Below are 23,060 nucleotides of genomic sequence, written 5' to 3'. Positions count from 1 at the left end.
AATCACTTGGCCCCATTGACAAACCACAGAGAGGAAGCTGTTCAAAGACAACGATTAAGAAAAAGGAATAATTTCATCCCTACAGACTTGTAAAATTCCAGTAATTGACGTAGATTTGTGAAGGACTTTGTGAGGAATTTTCCAACCTTCAGCATTTTTACATCTTCCATCCCCTCTCTGTGTGAGGGCCCTCTCAGCAGCTGGGCGAGATTTGCACATTTTAATTGTGGGCAGTGGGGTATGAGGGTGCTGTGGGGAGGGTGAGGGAGCGGCCCTTCTGGATTTAATGAGTTTTCTTCCCAGGGATGGTCTGTGTGTTGTTCAAACTCTAACAAGGGATTTTGTTTTCGATGAATCCTGTCTGTGGTCCTGGTATCCTGCCATTTCTGGAAGGGTGAGAGAGCATGTTGTGTCCACAACCTGCCTACTTTGAATTTAAAAAGTGGTCAGGACAAATATGAGATTATTTTGTCCACTCACTGATAATTAATAGAAATTAAAATTACTGCTTCATGTAGATTTGAGCTGGACGATTTCATCTATGGCAGAATATGTCATTTCAGAGGATTTGTTAGTGATTTTAAATACTTTTAAAGTGTTTCTAGAGCTTGACTATTGGCCCAAACACTTGCGCTAGGGATAGGCTAAGCTAAGGTCACTTTGGGGAAACACAGTCAGTTTTCCAGCAAAGATGAATGAGATAATAAAGCTGGAGACTCACTGATAATTACTAGGAAAGGAAGTTTTGACATTGAGAACATAGATCTGGCTGTCAGAGTCAAGTTGCAACCAAATCTAAAGAGGGAGTTTCCTGGATAATTCCCAAAAATGTCACCTGACACACTCTATATGTACACTGGCCCTTTTTGGAATTCATCAAAGGTTTTAGAGAGTAGAGTAGCATGGCAAGTTTGTTATATTAATAGGCACTATGTTTGAAGAACTCATTTTGTATAGATGCTATTCTAGGCCCTTTCTACCCATTATCTAATTTTTATAACAGCCCATTTTAAAGAGAAACAACTCTTACCCAATGGACACAAGACACTGGGGAGTATGGGAGGCTAGGGGAAGGTCAAGGGGAGAAAAAGAAAGGAGACATATATAATACTCTTTGTAATACTTTAAGCAATAAAACAATTTAAAAAAATAAAAATAAATAAAGAGAAACAACTGAGGTTTAGAGGAATAAAGTAGCTTGACTGAGCTCGTAAGTGAGTAACAGAGCTGGCATTTGAAACTAGGTCTCACCTTAAGGGGTTCCTTACTTGCAGTGTTTGAAGAAAGGAGAAGGAGGAGGGAAAGGAAATCTGAGAAAGTGTTACCTCACTTCCTAATTTTTCAAAGTATTTCTATCTGATAACTCTACCTCCACATTTACTCCTAGAGATGAGATAGTCATTTCATCAGCCATGAAATACAGGGAGTGAGGCCAGGCCCTCGCTAAGTAGGAACTGAATGCACCAACGTGGTTTATCCTCAGCTGCTGGGGGGAGCGAGTGGGACCGGGGCAGGTGTGCTCATCTTGGGGAGCACGGTAGCCACCTAGTCTGTGCGCAGGTTTCACAGTGCTGAGTGTCCGTGGGCAGCAGCTACCAGCACAGAGCTTTCTCTTTGAGGAAAATAACTTCTCTCTGCATCATTGTGGTACTATCTTTATATTCATTGCTGTAATAATCAATGTCCACTAAGATTGGGAAAAGTGATCATGTTTTCACATGTCTCTTGGCCTTCCTTATGTCCTCTTTTGAAAAGTGTCTATTTAGGCTTGTTGCCCATTTTTTGATTGGGTTGTTTATCTTCCTTTTGTTAAGTTATATGAGTTCCCTGTAAATGTTGGAGATTAAACCCTTATCGGTGATAACATTGGCAAATATGTTCTCCCATGCAGTGGACTTTCTTGCTGTTTTGTGAGACATATTAAAACATGCTCAAAGTCATGAATCATCCAAGAGATGCAAATCAAAACAACAATGAAATACCATCTCACACCTGTCAGAATGGCTATCATCACAAATCAACAAACGACAAGTGCTGGCGAGGATTCGGAGAAACGGAACCCTCGTGCACTGCTGGTGGGAATGCAGACTGGTACAGCCACTGTGGAGAACAGTAAGGAGTTTCATCAAAAAACTAAAAATGGAATTCCCATTTGACCCAGTGATCCCACTTCTATGAATATATCCCAAGAAACAATCAGAAAGGATATATGCACCCCTATGTTCATAGCAGCATGAAAAATAGCTAAGATTTGGAAACAGCCTAAGTGCCCATCAGCAGATGAGTGGATTAGAAAACTGTGGTACATCTACACAATGGAATATTATGCTGATGTAAAAAGGAAGGAACTCCTACCATTTGCAACAGCATGATGGACCTGGAGAGCATTATGCTAAGCAAAATAAGCCAGCAAGAGAAAGATAAACATCACATGATCTCACTCATTTGTGGAATATAATGAACAACATAAACTGATGAACAAAAACAGATCCAGAGACAGAGGAGCATCAATTAGACTGTTAAACCTCAGAGGGAAGGTAGGGGAGGATGGGGGGAATGGGGAGAGATCAACCAAAGGACTTGTATGCATGCATATAAGCCTAACCAATGGACACAGACACCAGGGGATTGAGGGCATGAGAGGGGGGATGGGGGGGGGGGGCAATGGGAGATAAGGATACATATGTAGTACCTTAATCAATAAAGAAAAAATTAATAAAAAAAGAAAAAAAAGATTGGGAAAAGTGATAAACACGGTCTCATCATCTGTGTTTGTGGTTCCGTCCTTCCTACTCTCTTTGCATTTATTCAGTGTCTTTTGTGTGTCCAGTGTTATCCTGGGCGTTGTGCATATCTTAATTATAATATTCAAACCATAAATTTATTCTAAGTTTGTTTCTACTTTTTAAAAATCTTAAAGCTAAAGTTGATTTTATGAATCACTTTTAGTTGCCAGTTGCTGATTGCATAGCATCTAAACACCTTAGCCTAGTATACACTCTTACTACTCGCTGCCAATCTGCCATGCCCAGCTCACCCCTTGTCAGTCATTTCAATGGCAACTTACTCCAAATCCTCTGCGATTTTCATTATTTGGGGGGCCATACGTGGTCCACTGATAATTCCATGCTTTTGCACAACTGTGTCTTGTGTTTAGAATAACTTTCCCTTTTATCAGTGTGGGTACTCCTATTCATCCTTCAAAACCCTTCTCATACATCTCCCCTCTGGAAGGCTTTCCTGATTCTTCTCAGGCCAAGTGAGTGTTCTATCTTCTGTTTTTTGCGACTCTGTTCACACTTCTATGACAGTGTTTCCTGTTAGGACTTTTCTCCCAGTGGGATTTGAAATCCTCAAGGGCTGGGATTATGTTTCGTTTATCTATGTCTCTTTCCATGCCCGCCCTGTAGCAGTTCAGTAGAGCTTTTGTTGAATAAGTTAATAAAATTGCCCAATATTGAAACTGGGTAAGATAACCTGGATGTGGGGGTGTTCTGAAGGGACCGGAGAGCTATTGGAAAAAGTATTATTCTTAAATGTGTAACTTTTACTAGTAAGAGAATGAGATGGTGAATCTGAAGGAAATAACCAGGGTATTTAAACATGTTTAAAATGCATGTATTGCATGGCATGTATACATATAAAGAAATTCACATAGAGATGTGCTATTTGTTGACCTGAGATCATTTCTGGAGGCTTCATGGCGAAAGGTAGTGTGAAACCTGTGTGCTTCTGAGATGGGGAGGAAGGATGGCTTTAGCTGGTGGGGAAATGGCCTGACAGCCATCTGCATGAGGAAAAGAGCATGGACCCGACAGTGTGGGTGAGCTGAGCGCCGGCACCCAGCAGGTCCTTGGTAAAGCACGATGTTGCTGGAATGTTGGGAGCATCCCCCTTGCGCCCCTCATCCCTCACGCTGACTGAGAGCAAACACCAGCGCTCAGATGAGAAACAGGTGTCACGACCCGAAACGGGCCCTTCCTGGAAAACTGTGGACAACGCGACCTCTGCAGCCTAAACCAACGCTTCACACCTAAACCGCAGCTGGAAGTCCTGCTCCCTGAGCCTCACAGGTGAGGACGCCTCCCCCACTCAGAGAGCTGGGTCTGCACCGACAGGCTCAGCCAGCGCAGCCAGTCACCGGATGAGCCCCATCGGTGGCACGCTGAGTGAGCCAGAGGGTGGAGGAGAGAACTGCGGGCTCCTGGGACTGCTTCTAGAAGCCAGACCCTCTGCCCTGCACCAGAGTGAGGAGCTCAGGGACCCAGAAGGGAAGCAGCTCTCTGCCATCCTCACAGTCAGGGGATGACCTGGGGGAGAGCTGGGTGGGGAAGGCTGCCTCCTTCTCTCTCCAGAACCATAATGACACCTCCCACCAGGGCCACTGTCTTCCCAGACAGCTACGTGACTCTTCTCTTCTGGAGGGATGAGCAGGGTATGGAAACAGGGGCCACCGGTGTTCGCCCCAATGGGGTTCATTCCTGTCCCCTCTGCCCAAAGGTGGGCAGAAGGTGGAGTGGGAATAATAATCTTTGTACAGACATGCTGAGTAAAACGTGTGTTTGGGGGCCCAGGAGGTGTCAGAGGCCGGTGCAGCTGGTGCAGAAAGATGAAGAGACGGACGGTGCATGGGCCGTGGGAGCTGACGGTGCGTGGGCAGAGCAGGGCTGACTCTCAGGCCTGTAGCTCTGGGGCACCAGCCCTGTGGAAAGGTCACGTGGCTGTGTTGGAGAGGTAGTCGTGCTTAAAGATGGTTAGAAGAGAAGTCTTTGGAAGATGAGGCAGGACCCATTGGGGCTGGAATGAGTCAATTATCTGTCAAGCCCAGTTGCATCAAGTCAAAAAGTAGGCTGGAGTATTTGGGCCAATTCCCCTCCTTCATCTGGATTTGGAAAGGATTGGTAACCCCAGGGACGCTCCAGTACTAGCAGAATCATAGTGTGTAAGAGTCAGAAAGTACTGGATGGCCAACTATTCCAACCCTATTATTTTGCAGATGAATAAACAGAGGCCAAGAGGGATTCTCTGTCAGCCTCACAGTTTCATTGCACCTCGGAAGACACAAATCTCCACAGCTCTTCTGTGGTGACACTCAGAAGGCGACCCTCGTCATTTTCAAAAGGTGTCAGGTTTCGGGTGTGGGACACAAACCTATGACTTACAAGCGTGCCTCTTCACATTACAGCCTCTTTTAGGTTCATCATTGGCTATTGAAATTTAAGTTGGCCGAGGTGTGAAAGACGTGTTAAACTATACAGTTTATGGCGCTAAGTTGGCTATCCTCGAGCAGCTTTATGAGCCATAAAAGCCAACATCTTTCTTTTATTACCCTTCAAGTCTGTTTACATAAAAGATAAGGGAAGGCCCAGCTTAGGGTACCCATTGAGAATTAGTGGGAGGGGCTAGCAGGAGGAATAGCAGGAAGTCTGGTCATACATAAATGACCAGTTTGTTGAGACTGGAGGCTTAGGGACAGAGGACCTAGCACTTTGTTTATTTTTCTAGAACTCAATTGTCACGCTAATGTGGGACAAGGCATTGTGTGGAGGATACATCAAGGAAAGGGCTTTGTGGCTGGTGCTTCATTCTTCCTTAACCCCGAGTGGCTTAGCAAAAAGCCTTCCATCTACAGATGGCATACCACAAGCTGGCACTATCGACACCCAGACATGATGGGTCCTTATGCCAGACATATTTCAGGGTCTTTGTAATTCCTCTGTTTTCAGCCTTGCTCGCTGCTAGGGTCTGAATGTGGCCCCCGAGATTCATATGCTGATGGCATTTGGATGTGGGGCTTTGTGGAGGCAATTAGGCCACAAGGACAGAGCCCTCATGAATGAGACTAATGTTATTTATTTTCCAGCTTTATTGATGTATAATTGACATAAAACATTGCAATAACTTGTTTCTATGGTGAAGGAAAATGCCTCTAAAAGTATCTCTGTACAGTGGGGCCTTGACTTACAAGTGTCCCGACTAACGAGTTTTTCGAGATACGAGCCATCTCTCGGCCGATTTTTTGCTTTGAGTTGCGAGCTAAAATTCAGGTTATGAGCCAGCTTCAGATACCCCACTGCTAGTTGGCGCAGCGAACGTCGCAGTGAACGCCACATCAGCCCAGCATCACGTGTCTCACTCGTTCACTTTATGATTTGACATACGAGTGATTTGAGTTACGAGCTCCGTCACAGAACGAATTAAACTCGAAAGTCAAGGCCCCACTGTAGTTCCCTTTTCTCAAACCATTTAAGTTCAATGAAATTGTGAACCACATGTGATTCCTCTCAGTACTCTCTCCCAAGAACTTTCTATAAAAATCGTTCTACCTGAATGAAGGTCTCTACAGAAGTTCTCTTGGTCCTGATACACAAAGAGTGAGTTCAGTAATGAAAGCCTAGTGGGTAATTTACATCAATAATCATCTCAGCTTCCTGACAAATTGAAACATCTTTATTTGCAACTTCACACAGCAGTCTCTCTCTCTCTCTCTCTCTCTCTCTCTCTCTCTCTCTCTCTCTCTTTCTCTTGCATTGCTGATCAACAAGTTAACTTCAAGTTACACTAGGGCCACACTCATTTCCCCTACTACTGTCTGTCACATACCTGCCAAGTGCTTTTGTAGATCATATCATGGGCAACAGGGGGCAACTGGGTGAGAGTGTGGGATGGTCAGCATTAGTTAGGCAGGGCCAACCATAGGGGCTCAGAAAATATGTGTTGCATTAATGAATCAAAGTCATGAATGAGACTCAATGAATCTCACACCCATGTGAAGGACGGGTAGTAACACTGACCTATAAGGAGTCCTACGGCACCCTCATAATTGGTCATAAAGTGGCAGTTTTAATTATATAACATGGGCCTGTGCTGGCACTCACACCAAAATGACCCATTGCCAACAACTCCTTACTGGCCTTTCCTGTCCTGTCGGCATAACTCTCATCTTCTTCCAGGAAGTACCTGCGGGAAAGCTGTCTTCCCCCAGTACCATCGCCAAACAGCTTCAAGCACCTCTGCCAGCTGGTGTTCATCTCAGAGTTGAACAAAAGCAGTGAGTTCTCTTCATTTTTGGAATAACATGGCATTGGATTGGGTTAGAGAGACATCCCAACCCTATACCCATGTTTCATTGGGGCTCAGAGGTGGTTTAAAGGAACATCTTCAAGCCTTTAAGGGAAGAAAGTCTTTTTAAAGGGATGCTAGGCTGTCCTGTACACAAGGATGTAATTTTAGTTTCCTGGGTCTGCTGGGGCAAATCACTGCAAATTATGTGGCTTAAAATAGCAGAAACTTAGTCTCTCTTAGTTCTGGTGGCCAAAAGTCTGAAGTCGTGTTGGCAGGGCTGCACTCTCTTTGTAGTCTGTACGGGTGTACCTTCCACACCTGTTCCAGCTCCTGGAGCTCCAGGTGTTCTTTGGCTCAGGGGTGCAGAATCCAGTCTCTCCCTCTGTCTTCACGTGGCCTTCTCTCCTGTGTGTGTGAATGTCTCAAACTGCCGTCTGCTTTTTTCTTATAAAAACCCTTGTCATTGCATTCAGGGCCAAGCCAAGTCCAGGATAATCTGATCTTGAGATCCTTGATCTATATCTGCAAAGATATTTCCTCTAAAGATGATCACATTAACAAGTTCTAGTGCTTACAACTTGGACACATCTTTCGGAAAGCCACTATTCAACCCACTGAAGGTAGAACTCTTTCAGCTGAGATGATGAGCAATAAGCTAACATCTCTTTGGAGCAGGTTGGCTGAGTCCTGCTCTGTGTTTCTCTGTTCTCTGGGCCCCAGGCCTCCCAGCTTAGGCCCAGGATCCCAGGAACCAAGTCTCATCTCTCTGGCCAACCCCTTCCCCACCTCCTACCACCTCCTGTCCTCTCCCCTCCAAGCAGAAAATGCCCCTTTAAACACATAGGTCTGGAGAAGTGAAGCATTTAGTCAAGGTCATGCAACAAATTATTTAGAGGCAAGGTTGGAGCTCAGAGTTCCAGATTTCTAATCCAATGTCTTTTCTGAAAAAGTTATTTTAAAATCATCTTGCTGAGTTCGTAAAGCATGAGGAGTAGAGCTTTTGGATGGTAACATTAAGCTTCCTGCATTCCTGGCAGCCTTTACAGGCTGTTTTCAAAGAAACTTATCAGCCTGTCAACATTCTCACCAGCCCCTCTTACCTACCCAGCGTCATAGGCACGACAAAGTGCAGACAAATGAGCTTCTCACAACCTCCTCTGCCAATCGCCATCTAGGCAACTTTTCTTGTCTGATCTCTAAGACGTATCATGGCAGAAACTTTCAGGCAGCCGAGCCATGCACTAGCTCTGTGAGCGATGCTGTCAATTTTTATTTTAATCCTCCTTTATTCACAGTTTGATTTCATTTAGGAATGGCCTCCCTTTCTGTTCAAAGGCCAGGCCTGGGGCCCCACACTATCTGGCAGAGCTATCTACTCATCGCTACAAAGAAAGAACTCTGCCCTGAGACTCTGGTGGAGGAGTTTGGCTTCTGTGTTAACGCAATCTTCCCGGGCAGCTCCCAGTCTTAAAGCCTCAGTCCAGCGAGAGTGACAAGGAATTCCATCTCTACTTTCTGCTTCTCAGAACTCCACTGGCTTGGCAATTGTTTGTTTTTTTCTTCCTCTGAGCTAGTTCTTTCTCAGATCATGTTTATGAGGAGGAGGAAAAGATAGACCACATCACAGGTCTCTGAAATGATAGCCCCCTTGAAAAGATTTTTAAAGGGGGATGAATAAAGTATTCCGAATTCTGGCCATGGAGTGCCTGTGAAGTCAGAAAAGGCTTTCTTTAGTACAGGATTCATCTCGGGTCAGATGTGGAAGCACAAAGCTCTTCAGCAAATACTAAGTAGAAATGTGGTATAGAAAATAGAAACGAGGCCAGAGAAGCTCATTTCCATTACCTTTTCAGCGAGGTGTCTCAGGGTGAGCAGCAGGAGCTACACCACCGCAGGGAAGGGCCAGGGTACAGCGTCTTGGCCGCTGCCTAGGTGCACACCCCCGAGAGTTGTTCGCATTGTTTTGTCTGTATTCTCGGATTTCCTTGATGCAAACCCACTCTAAATGTCTGCCTCTCTGTAAAGCTCATTTACAGTTGTTCTTGTTGGTGTTTTGGTTTTTTGTTTTTTTTTTTAAATCAGAGAAGTTAAAACCTAAGAAAAACAGATGCAAACCTGAGATCAAATCTGAGCTAACTGGAAACCCCAGGTTTTAGGAACAGCCAGAGGATGAAGGGAGTCTGATACACACCAGTTACCACAGGCCATGGACACTGATGCAGAGGCTGGAACGGAGCCGGTGTGCAACGCAGCTGGGAGCATAGAACAAAAGCAAAGATGGCTTTCAGTTCTTCTCTCCTCCCCAGCAGGAGGCCACAAGCCAGAGTGTGCTCACCCACGCGTCCTCTCATATTTAAATTACATGGGCCCTGTAAAACAAGGACGTGCATCCCTGAAGTTTCCATATTTTCCAAGCTCAAATACTATCATTTCCTCAAAGCCTTCCCAGCTTTCCCTCACCATTTATTCCAAATCAGCAGTTTCTTCTTGTGTACACCCATGAGTGGGACTTTGTACCTCTTCTGAATTACATGGAAATGTTGAAACTGTGGTTCAGAGAAATGAAGAAATTTGCTAAAGGTCACACAGCTAGTAAGGCTCAAAATCAGGACTCAAAACAAGTAATTCCCACTCCATGCCTTTTCTCTGTTTGGGGAAAAGAGAAATAAATATTTTAAGTACATAGAGCTTCATTTGCCTACATGGCACCTATTTGGGGATTCCCAATAGGTAACAATGGGCCAAGAGCTAGAGAAAAGCCTAGGCTAGAAATGCCAACTTGGGAGCTATTTACTGGAAAGTTATGAAAAAATGTTCAGTGAGACAATATTGAGGGAAGTAAAAAAACTTGATGATAAATACTGGAGGAATTTCCCAGTTTAGGGAGTGAAGGACAAATGTGGGCAGGCAAAAGAGAGGAGGAGCAGTGAGAGAAGTGGTAATAGAGCCAGCATATGCTAGTGCCATAGAGACAAAGTTATGATGGAGTTATAAGGCAGTAGTGGTCAAGGGGATTTATTAAAGTTATCAATTTACAAGGAGTAAGATCCAAGAAGAGTTTGTTTGAATTAAAGTTAAGGAAGCAGTTGACCTTAGAGGTCTTCAATCTAGACTTGAATACTGAAGTGTTTACTTGGCTTCCCCATAAGTACCTCAAATCATATATTCAAATGTCCTGCACTTACATCTTCCCTCCTGTACTTCACTCCCCAAATCTGATACTTTTTCATGATTCTTATTTCAATGACTGTATATATTATTTATTCTGTATCCCAGAGTAGCCCTTGGTAACATCTTCCTAGCTGCAAGGGAGGCTGGAAAGTTGGCTGCAGTTGGCTTGGGCCAGGTTTGGCAAGTGCTTTTTGTAAAGGGCCAGGTAGTTAAATATTTAAGGCTTTGCAGGCCATATATTCTCTGTTGCAGCTACTTCAATCTGTTCTTGGACTGTGAAAGCGGCCATAGACAACAGGTAAATGAGTGGACATGTTTATGTTCTAATAAAATTCTATTTACAAAATCAGGTGGTGGAGCTAGATTTGGCCCAGGGGTAGTTTTTTTTGTTTGTTTGTTTGTTTTTTACCTCTGGCTAGACAAAACATGGCCTACTTCTAAGAGCTGGGCACACTGTACCTTCAAACATAGTCATAATTATTTCATCAAGAAGCCAGAGGGGACTGGCTATTGGTGGGCTATTAAAAGTGTCTCCCATGCCTGGTCAGTGATATTTACTCCTCAGTCAGGGGGATGTCCCTTCTATGACTAACAACCACAACCTGTTGGAGGTCTTGCTGACTGATGGAAGCTGCCCTCTTGGTTTTTAATAAAGTGTGCAGTTGAATGTTCCCGCCCGCCCACCCCTGGCTATTGCTGGTAGAAGTTAGTCACTGATCAGTGACTTCGGCAAAGGGACCCACTAATTCTACGAATTATAACATTTCTAAACTGATGCTCTGGCTTTTGAAACTTGATGGACGGAAAAGCAGGACTGAAATAGCTGGCAGAGCTGTGGGACCAGAGCACCTGTGCCGAGTGTATGCTAATTTGTTTGGAAATATTTATCTATGCATACATAGATGGTGCACTTGATGAGTAACTAGATTTGTGCTGCACTTACATGCTTTTTCTCCGCCTTTAATGCAATCAGTGCACATTATAGAGGCATGAATATGCAAATGTTGAGTAAAGCTTGAATTTTTTAATTAAAAAAGCTAAATCAGGGGAATTATAAGCACCCAATTTAACATTTTAAAGATGAAATGAAATGTTCTCCTTATTCCCATTCATCACCATGGATTTTGTTGATAGTCAGCATGGAACTTGATTATTTTATGCCTATCTGTTTTTAAAGGAGTTGGCTTGGGTTTTGGTGAGATCAGGAGGAGTGGGGGCAGGATGAGGAGAAGGGTAAGACCAGGAGGAAGATGACTGCCTTAAGATTGACTTCTCCCTGTCCTGATTGATGTCGCTGGCCTATGAAGCAGCTTATTGCTTGCGTACTTGTGAAGAGTACCAGCATAAATACTCAGCTGGGAATTACATTTCCAAAAGGAAGCATTTTCCCCACTCAATTTTCTCTTAATTCAGAAAAATTACTTTTAAATTGATGTGACACAGTAGCTTATCACAGTTACATTATCATCCCCCAGGACTAAATGCAGGCTTCTCTGTGCTCCCTTTGCAAACTGGTAAACAAATGCTCTCTCTTCGGGCTGCCCTCTTTCCAAAGAAGAAAGTGAGCCTGTGCTGGCTTGGGATTAAAGCATCCACACTGCAATGGGTTGCCTATTGATTAAACACTTCCTCATGTGGGCTTCAGTCCCGTCCATAATTAAATTACACAGACCCAGGCAGGCTCTTTGGAGTTTAGAATCTTCTATGGTCTAAGCAGCTGGGTGATCTTGGACAAGTGGCTGGTCATGATATTATTCGTAATTATACCTTATAATCATGCAGCAATGTATTCAAAGTACTTCTGCCTGTGTGTCCTCCTTTAATTGAAAACCTACCTCTGGGCCTCAGGAGGAGAATGGGTCAGGCCATTTCTAAGTCTACCACTATGAGTTCTATAAGGTGGTTAAGTGTATGTGTGTGTGTGTGGGGGGGGGGGGTTCGGCTGATGATAATTGCACCAAATTGAACCCTAATTGATATGCTGGTGTGAACAAGTAGTAGGAAATCTAGCATGCAGTGACAAGCAATTCTTGGTCCATGCTTGCCAATAAGCTCTCAGATTTTTATAAAGCTTTGCATCTAGGTTTCCTGGTTTGGTCACTTTGTAGAAGGGAAATTCCTCCTGCAGTTTATCTTATCCCTGGCATTTTATACTAATCTCTGTCCTCCTAGTTCAAGGCATACAATCTGGAATTCTCCAAGGAATGAGAAATTCTTCTGCGGCTGAGGTCCTTCCTAAGACAGTGGAAAGGCAACGTGTTCAGGCTATGATGAATTGATCCAATGAGAATGGGCATTAATTCATGGTTGCTGTAGAATTTTCACCCATCTCTCTCTCTTACCTTATCTATTCTGAAAGCTGATGGCTGGCAAGATGTTACGTTGTAACATCCAGTTTAAACTAAATGTTGCTTGTATTTACACTCAACTGAAGAAAAAATATAATTTTTAATTTTAAAATAATTTTTTTTTATTTTGGAACAATTATAGAAAAGTTGCAAAGACAATACAGAAAGTTCCTATACACACCTCACCCAGTTCCCTCTAATGGTAGCATCTTATATTATTACCGGACATCTGTCAGTCCTAACAAACCAACACTGATACAATACTATTAACTACACTCCAGACTTTATTTAGATTTTACCAGTTTTAGGAAAATATTTTCAAGTTTCAGATGTCTGAGTTTTTCTGTATGGGGGTCAGCTCAGCTGATTCAAATCCTATGGACCCGAGTTTATGGGATCAGTGTAATTGAATCACAAAATGGCACATTAGTAAAGAATTTTAGGATCCACATAGTGCTAACGAATTTTTATAGACAAGGCAAATAAGCATTTTGGGGAAACTAAAATCACACAGGGCCAACGTCACTTTCATTGCGCAGCACGCTCTGTCCAAACGGCGCCGACTCGTGGCCGCTTCAGTGTGGGCTGCTCTTTTCCTGGTGAGAAAAGAATCCTTGTACACACAGACGCACGTTCATGACACATTGAAACGAAAAGTCCCTTATATTGTCATGTGCAGAAAGATCCAAATTTTCAAGGTCCTTTTAATCTATTAAAGGAGGAATTCTGTGGCCTGAGTCATTGAAGAACAGATAGGTGGGGCTTATGAAGAAAGGTGTGATGAGGCATATTTCCAGCTTTCAACCCTACAGCAGCAAAATGAGTCATCCTCAGACTTTAGATTGCCTGGGAGTAAGCATTCTACTTGGGCCATCTGTGTGCATATGGGTTACTCCCAGGTACGTGTAAGGTGGAGTGATCTTGCATGTCAACACAGCAAGAAACACTGTGTCGACATGCATAACCATTATTCTATCTACAGCTGATGCCTTTGAGCCATCTTATTGAGAATCAGGGCAGCCGAATACATTGCTCTCTAGCAGTGCAGATGGATACCAGGAAACCGAGCAGATGCATTGTAGCTAATCAGGCAGAGGCACAGCAGGGTAACTGAAAGCTAGATCCACATGCCTTCCTGAACCTTAATTAAAGAGCTTGGTGCCTCCTTTTGTTTTATCTGTTGCCAGTGTTTGGCCTCCTATTGTGACAGGTTTTTTTGTTGTTGCTGTTTTTTTTAAGTAACCATCCATTTGCTGTGATAATCGAATGGGGAGAGAGACTAGGACTGTCGGTGAAAGAGCAGTAATGGTTGTTGCTGCCCAAGAGTTAAGGAGCTGCTTGCTGCTCCTGCAGCTGCAAACCAACACTCGCAAAAGCCAACTGCAAGGGAGGCAGTGAGGGTGGGAGGGATCCAGGAGACCTCAGAACTCATCTGCACGGTCTTATGCAACAGCCAACAGAAACCAAATGTCCTTAAGGGAGAGAGCGCTAAATTATTGAGCAGGCTCTCAACAGCAGGCAAGTGGAAAAGGCATCTGCAGATTTGTGTTTCACGCCCCGGTAATAAATACAGTGTTGAGAGAAGAAATCTGTCCTAGCGGATTCATGGGGACAGGGACAGGCTCTGCTAACAGCCACTTCCCTCTTGCAGAGATTTGAGACAAAGGTTGTTGGTTGGGCCCAGTGCCCTTCTATGTGAGCTGGGGAGGGGCAGGGGTTGAGGAAAAGATACTAAGCTCATAAATAACTAGACTTCCTGTAGTGGAAGGGTTAACAACATGGCAGTTCAAGAGAAGCCAAGGGAAACTGGGTGCCGTGGAACGTATAAAATGTATCTTCATGCAGGGGCTGGTTAAGGGGTGTCTTGCCCCTCAGAGCAAGCTTCTTGATCACAAGGACAATCTCTTAGTTGCCTTTCTCTTTCTAGGTCTTCAAATAGTCCCTGGTACATAGAACGCCCCTCAGCAGTGTTTCTTGGGCCTAGTTTTGTAGATGCTCCTAAATGACACAATCTCATATTTGTCACTGAAAGGCAATGGAAAGAATGCGTTAGGACAACGTATCCTAACAATGTGCATATAAAGATAATTAGATATCCTTGGAAAAGGCATAGGATTAGGAATCAGAAGTCCTGGGATCTATTTGTTGTCTGCCTTTTAAATACGGAAGATTCTTTGCCAAGATACTTAACCTCTCTCCATGCCAGTTTCTCAAGAAGATCCTGTTTGATAGTCGTGTGGTTAGATTGTCTCCTACCCCTCCTTCCCTCATCCCCCAAAGCAATGAACTGCAATGACGGGAATTAGAAAGATCAGAGACATCAGAAATGAAGATATTCAGAGGGTTTGTGTGGTTGGCCGATGTGTGAGATCAAACCTGTTTTAACACCTCCCCGCCCCATAAATGGCCCAATTCTGGCTCTTCAAATGAGCTGTGCTCACTCATCACTAAAAACGTTTAGTCACAGTGGCCAGACTCAGTGACCTCATTCATTCATCCTGCAGCGCCTGCTTGACCTCAGCTCCCTGCTCCTGTCCCTTGGCCCTCGGACCATCTGGCTTCATATTCTGGATCATGAGATCAACCTCAGGTCTGCCATGTTTTGGTGACTCATTGGACATTTCCCGGCATGCTTCTCTGTAGAACACAATAGATCCAAGATGGTGATAAAAATGAGTTTTGACATGTGTGAGTCGATGCCTGGTGTTTAGTCAATTGCAATTAGTAACTGACTAAGTCAGGCAGGGACAGAAGCATAGATTGGTTTTATTATAATCTCGAATTGCATGAGAAACCAGCTGACAAACCACGTGGAGGATTTATTCGGCCCCCATTTGGAGAAGCCCACCATGCACTTTCTCCTAGTAGGAAAAACATGAAGAAACCAATTTGTGGCCCCCTTCTCCTTGTTTGCTGATAGGTTTTTCATTTAAAAAGCAAATATTTTTCACAAAGTATAAAATGCTTTATTTTCATTAGTTGCTTGTGAACCAGAGTATAGTGCCCATAAAAGAAATATTGAAGTTGTAGATGAGTGAAGATTGGACTGGTTGAAGGCACCTTAATTTTCCTTTAAATTCAAACTTGAAACACAATTTTCTGATTTTGAATTTTTGACCTCTATTGCAGACCTGCTCTGCAGGGTGGATGGTATGGATGTAGATTGGCCCTTTTGACTGGAGATGACAGTTGGCTGGCCTGGAGGCCCCTTGGGTTCTGGAAACCTCAGCCTACAGCTCGTGTGTTAATTTAGGTTTATTTGCAAATCATTCTGTACTCCCAAACAACTTTAGATTTGCTAAAAAGCACCACCAGAGTCTGAGTTCAAGTTTGGGTTCACGTTTGTCATATCCCTGCACACGCTACCATTTATGTCTCTAAAGAGCAAAAGCTGACAGGTTCCCAGCCCATTATCTTGGAGAAACACACCCTTGCGCACCCTCAGCAGTCCGGTGATGGCATTTCTAACACTGGGTGGGATTTGTGATCATTGTCTACGGTGACTCAGCATTTGAGACCAAATGAGCACCATGACTGTGCTACAGGGTATGGGGACAACCACCAGAGTGGTTCCTGTTACTTATCCTTATGATTCAGCCAAACACAAAAACTGAACCCCCATGGGGGGGGGGGGTGCTGACCGCCACCCTGGCAGCTCAGGATAACTACACAGAATGGAGCGGTCGGGTCATGGCTCACTCCTGAGAAGAGTGCTAACGGCAGAGAGAGACACTAAAAAGTAAAACTGACAGAAACCAGTTAGCACACCCACCAGCAACCATCTTACATTGTTCTGATTGAAAATAATCTTTCCAGCGGTTTGACTCGGGTGGTATTTTAACTGCTCCTCGGTTACAAGTCCTACAGTTTTCCATCTCAAACCCTTGTCTACCTGAATCAATTCTTACTAACTCATTAGATGAATTTTTAAACGTTTGTTAGATTTTAGCCACACACACGCTAAACTAATGAGTCATGTTACTGTCCACTCATTTAGGCCTCAGGATGCAGTTCACAGAATTTTGACAACATCAAAGAGATGGAATGAGAAATAAGCTCATGATGAGATTCTCTTTAGTCTTCCCTCTCCTACCCACCCCGACCCATCTCCCACGTGAATTCTTCATTTTAAATGTGTCTGTGTGACAAAAAAATATTAATAGGGCCTTTGAAATGGGATGAATAGGATGCATTTGGAGCACAGGCCCCTTAACCCCTCTTGCCCTTCCAGCTGCCTGTCTCCACTCCACATGAACGCTTGTCTACCCATCCTCTTGGGAAATCAAGGCCTCTGAGGCTTACCATGTGACTGTGCCCTCAGGTTGTGATCCTTTGGCTTTTTTCTTTTCTGATTGATTGGAAGTCCTTACCCCACTCGTCCCCAGAGCTGTCTCCCTGTCTTTTGCAGATTGCTCAGGGGTGCTTCGGAACCAGGCAACTGTTCTTGGCCCCCTTCCTGAGAAGCTCTGTAAGAACAGCACAGTCCAGAGTTAAGCGTCCCCAGTAGCTTTAAGACCAAACAGACAGACCTGTATGCACCTTCAAAGTGGTCTGGAAAATCCAGAATACGGCTGATTAGGGGGGACTTGGCTGTGGGGCTTGTGTGGTGCTTGCCCTCCCCTTACCCAGCTGCCCCTAATACTCGAGGGGCTAGAGATTGCCGATAATGGTTGTGTGAGCTCTTCCCCTTATAACTGAATGGCTTCTCTTCCCAGATCTGATCTCATCAGCAAAATGACCATTTCTAAACCTCTCCTCTACAAATATCTGAACTCAAGTGTCTCTTAACAGTGTCTGGGTATTTAATGGAATCTCAGGGTCCAAGCAGTGGCAAGACAGTTAACTATTAGAACTGTTTAAGTAGTTCAGATTTTGAAATAGAAAATGAGGTGGGCACCCCAAGAGACAGTGTGTTAGCTCCTCGTGGCAGCAGTTAAAGCATAGGCCGGCAAGGACTCTGTGGAGAAGATAGAAATATCTGGTGCTCACAGGTGGCAGGCAGCCTCTGAGATAGCACTAGCGACCCCACCTCTTAGAATGCATGCCCTGTGCAATTTGCTCCTCCTAAGTGTGAGATGGACCTGGTGACTTCTAATAAATAGAAAAAACGGGATGTCGCTTCTGATATTAGTTTGCAAAAGAATGTGACTTCTGTTTGGTTTACACTTCCTCTCTTGCCCTCTCCTTTGCTTGCTTGGTGAAGTCCACTGCCATATTGTGAACTGGTAGACAGAGAGGCTCATGTGGTGAGGAAGGGAGTAAGGCCTGTGGCCAACAGCTCAGGAGGAATGGAGGCCCTCGGTCCAACAGCCCAGCAGCCCAGGGGGAACTGACTCCTGCCAACAATGTCTGGAGTGGATGTGGAAGCAGATCCTTCCCCACTCCAGCCTTCAGATGACTGCAGCCCTGGCCAATACTGGGATTACAGCCTGTGAGAGGCAGAGGAGCCAGGTAAACTACACCTGGATTCCTGACCTACAGAAGCTGTGAGATAATAAAGTCTGCCATTTCAAGCCACTACGTTTTGGAATAATTTGTTGCATAGCAGCAGATAACAAATCCAGCATGTTGAACAGCTGACCTATGATATCCCTCCCAGACCTAGGATTTATGTTTTCAGGGGTTAAGAACATGAGATTCAAAGGTATCAACTATATTGAAGTCTAAGTTGTTCTTTCTTTTTCTTTCTCCTCTGGTCCTATTAAAACCAATAAATAGTTGTGCTTATCTGTTGGGATCCATTTTTCTTTGTACTCAGACTTGTCAGCTAGCTGAAACCTTATTAGGCTGGCCAGAGAAAGTGAACTAATTTAGGCAAGAGTCGTTGGAAACCCTAGGAAGTCCAGCAGGAAAAAATCCACCATCTGGTTGCTAATGTACTTTTCTTTGCATGTGAAATAAGAGCCATCGCAGCTCTAATAAGCAATTCTGAGGTGTCAGTGATTGCTCTGCATCTGGGCACTTCTTTCTAATTTAACCTATTATTTTGACCTTTAGCACCAGAGCCCATCAGCTGAGTGAGTGGTTCCTTAAGTCATCTATGTGAGGAGCTGCCACAATTGCTTTCTGCGTAGATATATTTATGACTTAAATGCTATTGGCTCAATATAAGAATTGCTGTGCTGTATTGTGGCTTGAGGAAACTCAGACAAGATCTTGCCACTGCAGTTTCGAAGATCTATTCCTCTCCCCGGCCAGCTCAGCTGAGTTAATGTTTTGTATTAAGGTTTCTAGCCTTCATTCCTAGGAGCAGAGAAGCAAGTGAGATGCTAAGGCTTGCTGTTGTTGAAAGAAGTAAAAGATGTAGTTTGAAATTTAAGCGATTTAAAGAAAAGACAAATCTCAGCACAGTGAACTAAATTGCCCTTCTTTCTCCACCAGGCACTCCAGCAGACTTCAAAACGCGTGAGCAATGGTGTATTTTAAGCCAACAAAATGGTCTCAAAGACAGACCCTAAAGAATTCAATTGTGTGAAAAAATCATCCTGTGCTCTCAGCATATCAGGTCCCTAGAATACATTAGGAACAAGCGCTGTTTGTGCTTCTAAATAGTGTTTGGTTGCAAACTGTGACTAGCAATTTAACTTCGGACCTGCTTCTCGCTGGGTGTGGAGGTGGAGAGAATGAGAGAAGTTGAGGGGATTGTCAGGCGAGGGAAGTGCAGCTGTCACCTTTACTGTCTCCTCCCAGTAGCTAGGTGTCAGGGGCAATTTCAGCCATGAGTGTGTGCTCAGTGTGGTGGTTCTTATATTCCACTTACATGCACATTTCCATTTGCAAATATTCTCATTAAAAAGTTTATTATATATTTCCTGTAACATAACAAAGAACATAGATCTAAAAATATGGTTGAGGAAATGGAAACCCAGAGGTTAAATCTTTTTTATTGTAATGTAAAATTGACTATTTTAGCCATCTTAAAGTATGCAATTTTGTAGCATTCGGTACAGTCATAATGTGTGTGACCATTACCACCATCTAAATCAGAACTTTTCATCACCCCAAGAGGAAACCCCTAACCCAATAAGCAGGCACTCCCCATTTCTTCTGTCAGCACCTGGCAACCACTGATCTGCTTTCTCTCTTTAGGGATTTGTCTATTTAGTATATATCATATAAATGGAATCATATAACATATGGCCTTTTGTCTCTGCTCCTATCAGTATTTCATTCCCTTTTAATGGCTGAATAATATTCCATTATATGGATATACCACATTTTATTTATCCATCATCAGTTAATGGACACAGGTTAAATGCTGTAACATCAGCAACATTAACGAAAAGTATTTTAAGTATCTATGACCAATTAATAGATGACCCTATTAGTAATACTGACCATTTCAAACTAACCTTAAAAGCGGAGTACTTTCTTAGCCATCAGATCACAGGAATAAACTTTTTCTGAAAGCAAAGATTCATGATTTATCTTCTAGAATGTTCAACAGACAGAAAGGTATTTGAAAGAGATGACTATCCTGAGAAAATGTAACTGCTGAATGCTAAAGGATATTTTTACTGGTCCTAGCATTGGCAGGCTGCAGCTCCGATGGGGGAAAGTTGGTCCCAGTAGCATGATTATAGAGCCTTTTGGGAGGTCCCAGTTCGGGAGCTCTCTTGGGGTGTATGTGGAGCTCTGTTCCCATGCCATTCTGGCTAGATATGTTGTCAGTATTCGTGAATGATTCTACTCCAGGCATGCAAATGATCAGCACCCAGTGGAGACACGCCCTGGGCTTGAGGCTTCTGTTACTCCAGTGTTTCACCTTTACTCCCAGGATTCCTCCTGCACCTGGTACTGCTGAGCTTGGAGAAGGGGATGGAATGCAGGATGGGAGAACCCACAGGCAGAGCACCTGGCCATGGATCTCAGAGAAGTTGAGTGGGTGGACAGAGGGGTCTCTAACCCATAGTCACATGAGGATGAAGGCTGTTCTGTTAGGTCATCAGAAGCCTTGTGTTTAAACCTTGTGATTTGGGAACTTCTGAGGGTAGGTAGGTATCACAGACGAGAAGAATGGAGACACATCTTGTTCTATAGTTTCCACAGGCCTTGGCCAGTTTTAGTCAACTCAGCCTTGTACTAGTATATTTGGAGACTTACAGTACAGTCTCTTTTCAGGATGCTGCTAAAACCCTGGCAGTTACATCAGAGGAGGAGAAAATGCCAGCTGCTTGTTAAACTGGGGAAGTGGGAACACAGGTGTTAGTAATTGCATGATTCTTTATACTGTCTATAGTTTTATAAAAAATCCTGTGTATCTTCTGATTTTGTAAGAAATTCTTAAAATGTCCTACACAAGCCAAGCAGTTACAATTAAAATGGATAATAATAGCTTTTCCTTTTAGAAAAACAGCCCATGCCCTTAATTAAATCACTGTGTATTCCGCACAGCATCTGTTTGCATGGTACTTGCTGGAAAGTCTACATGAGGGAGATTGAATAATAATGTCCTGCATCCTCCACCACTGCAGGTCCCAGATGTGGTCTGCCAGCACCACTCCAATTTCTGGTATTGGAACTTCTCCCTGGCCCCCCTCTGCAGTCATTAGGATAAGATCCCAGGTTGGCTCGTGTCTGCAAGTGAACATCCATGTGGGTCAAAGTCGAAGTGATTCGTGAACCTGAGCATAATTTATCTACCTATGCAGGATGGCTTTCGAGGGAAGCTGCATTGTATTTCTAGAAAGGTTATTATCATAGTACCTTGCTTATGATAACACAGCACATTCTGGAGTAAATGCATATATTAAGCATGACTATTAGTGTGAAAGGAAACTAACATGGAATCTGGAACATGGCAAGTGCACAATCCACGACTTTTCATTTGGAAAAGATCTATGTCGGAGGCCTAGAATATTTTTCAGGTGGAAATGATATAAATGACTAAGGCATATGCCAGGCTTTTGGGCATGGCCTGCCAAACATTTGTATTTTTCTTTGAGACATGACCAGAAAGGTTTGGGCTGATTCCACGTGGGTTCTGCACACCTCTTGTGGGGGGAGCTCCTGGACAGAGGCATAGAAGTTGGTGAGGCATTTCAGGGAATTTCTAGAGTCCAGCTCTTCATAGAAAAATCTTAAATCGTTTCCAGCATCTCTGCTGAGTGGGCATCCATCTGTTTAAACATCATCACCAGAGGATCTCACTACTCTTATTTCTGAAAATGAAACACTTGCCTCATTTGTACTATATGCACAGGAAGCTCACCAGCTGCCGTTATTCCTCATAATTCTCAGAGTAATTGCATGATGGATGGATTGCATTAATTATAAATTGTTGGAGAAAAGTTGCTTATAAGTTTTTTTTACCATTTGTTATTAGTTTCCTAGGACCACGAACTGGTGGCTTAAAGCAGCAGAAATGTATTGTCTCACAGTTCTAAGGCTGGGTATCAGAGTCCAGGGGTTGGCAATGCCATGCTCTCTGTAGGCTCTGGGGAAGGCGTCTCCCTCAGCTTCTGGTAGACCTTGCTGTTCCTTGGCTTACAGATGCAGCACTTCCATCCCTGCCTCTGGAGTCACATGGCTTCTCCTCTGTGTGTTTGTGAGTCCATGTCTCTTCTTGTCTTACAGAGACACCTGTCATTTTGGATTAAAGTCCCATGATACCCCAATGGGACCTCATTCTAACCTGATGACATCTGCAGTGGCCCTATTGCTAAAGATGATTACAATCTGAGGTACTGGGTGTTAGGACTTCAGCATATCTCTACAAGGAAACAGTTCAACCCATCACACCATTCAATGTTTTTCCATGTTCAAAAATAAACAAATAAATAAAGGGGCTCAGCCCTACTGAGTCCCCAGAGAGAAGCGTTAAGAACTGGGGAGCTGTGAAGATGTTACCTGGAGTTCTTATACCCAGTGGTATCACTGAAGGTTTACAGAAAGATACAACATTGCTATTAAATGATTGCTCAGTGCGTGTTATGATTTTATTCCCTATGAGTTATTAGATTTTCTTTTGTTCAATTTGAGTTGCAATGCTGCTGTATTTGTCAACCTTTTCAAACCCATATAATACCTTTTTACTTTATCCTCTGTGTATCCCCACCAGCTAAACCAGTTTTATTGAGCTTTGCTTTTGGAGTTTCTGTCAATAGACGTTAGATCAATGCAACATGCTTGCCAGCTACACATGTCTGGTCTCTGTATTCTGAAGCCTTCTTCTGAGGGGGTGGCGGGGGCATGCTCTTCCTCTCCCCCTTGAGGTTTGCTGCAGGGATATATGCTGCTGTGATTGAGAGGGCTGTGAGCACAGAGCTTGTTGAAGGGCTGCTCATGACCCTCTTCTGCACCTCAACGTAACAGTCTATCCTACGTCTGAGGACAGGTGCTCTGCAAGGTTACTTAAGGTTGCTGCTTTGTAAGAGGTGACTGGGGGTGGGAGAGCGAGAGGGGCAGTTGAGCTGGAGGTGAGGGTGAGGAGCAGGGAAGATTGCCTTCCTCATCAGGATTATTCCTGGAGCTACC

Source organism: Myotis myotis, unplaced genomic scaffold (genome assembly GCF_014108235.1).
Source record: "Myotis myotis isolate mMyoMyo1 unplaced genomic scaffold, mMyoMyo1.p scaffold_m19_p_2, whole genome shotgun sequence".
In the NCBI taxonomy this organism is placed as follows: Eukaryota; Metazoa; Chordata; class Mammalia; order Chiroptera; family Vespertilionidae; genus Myotis; species Myotis myotis.
Note: the sequence above shows the minus strand (reverse complement) of the source record.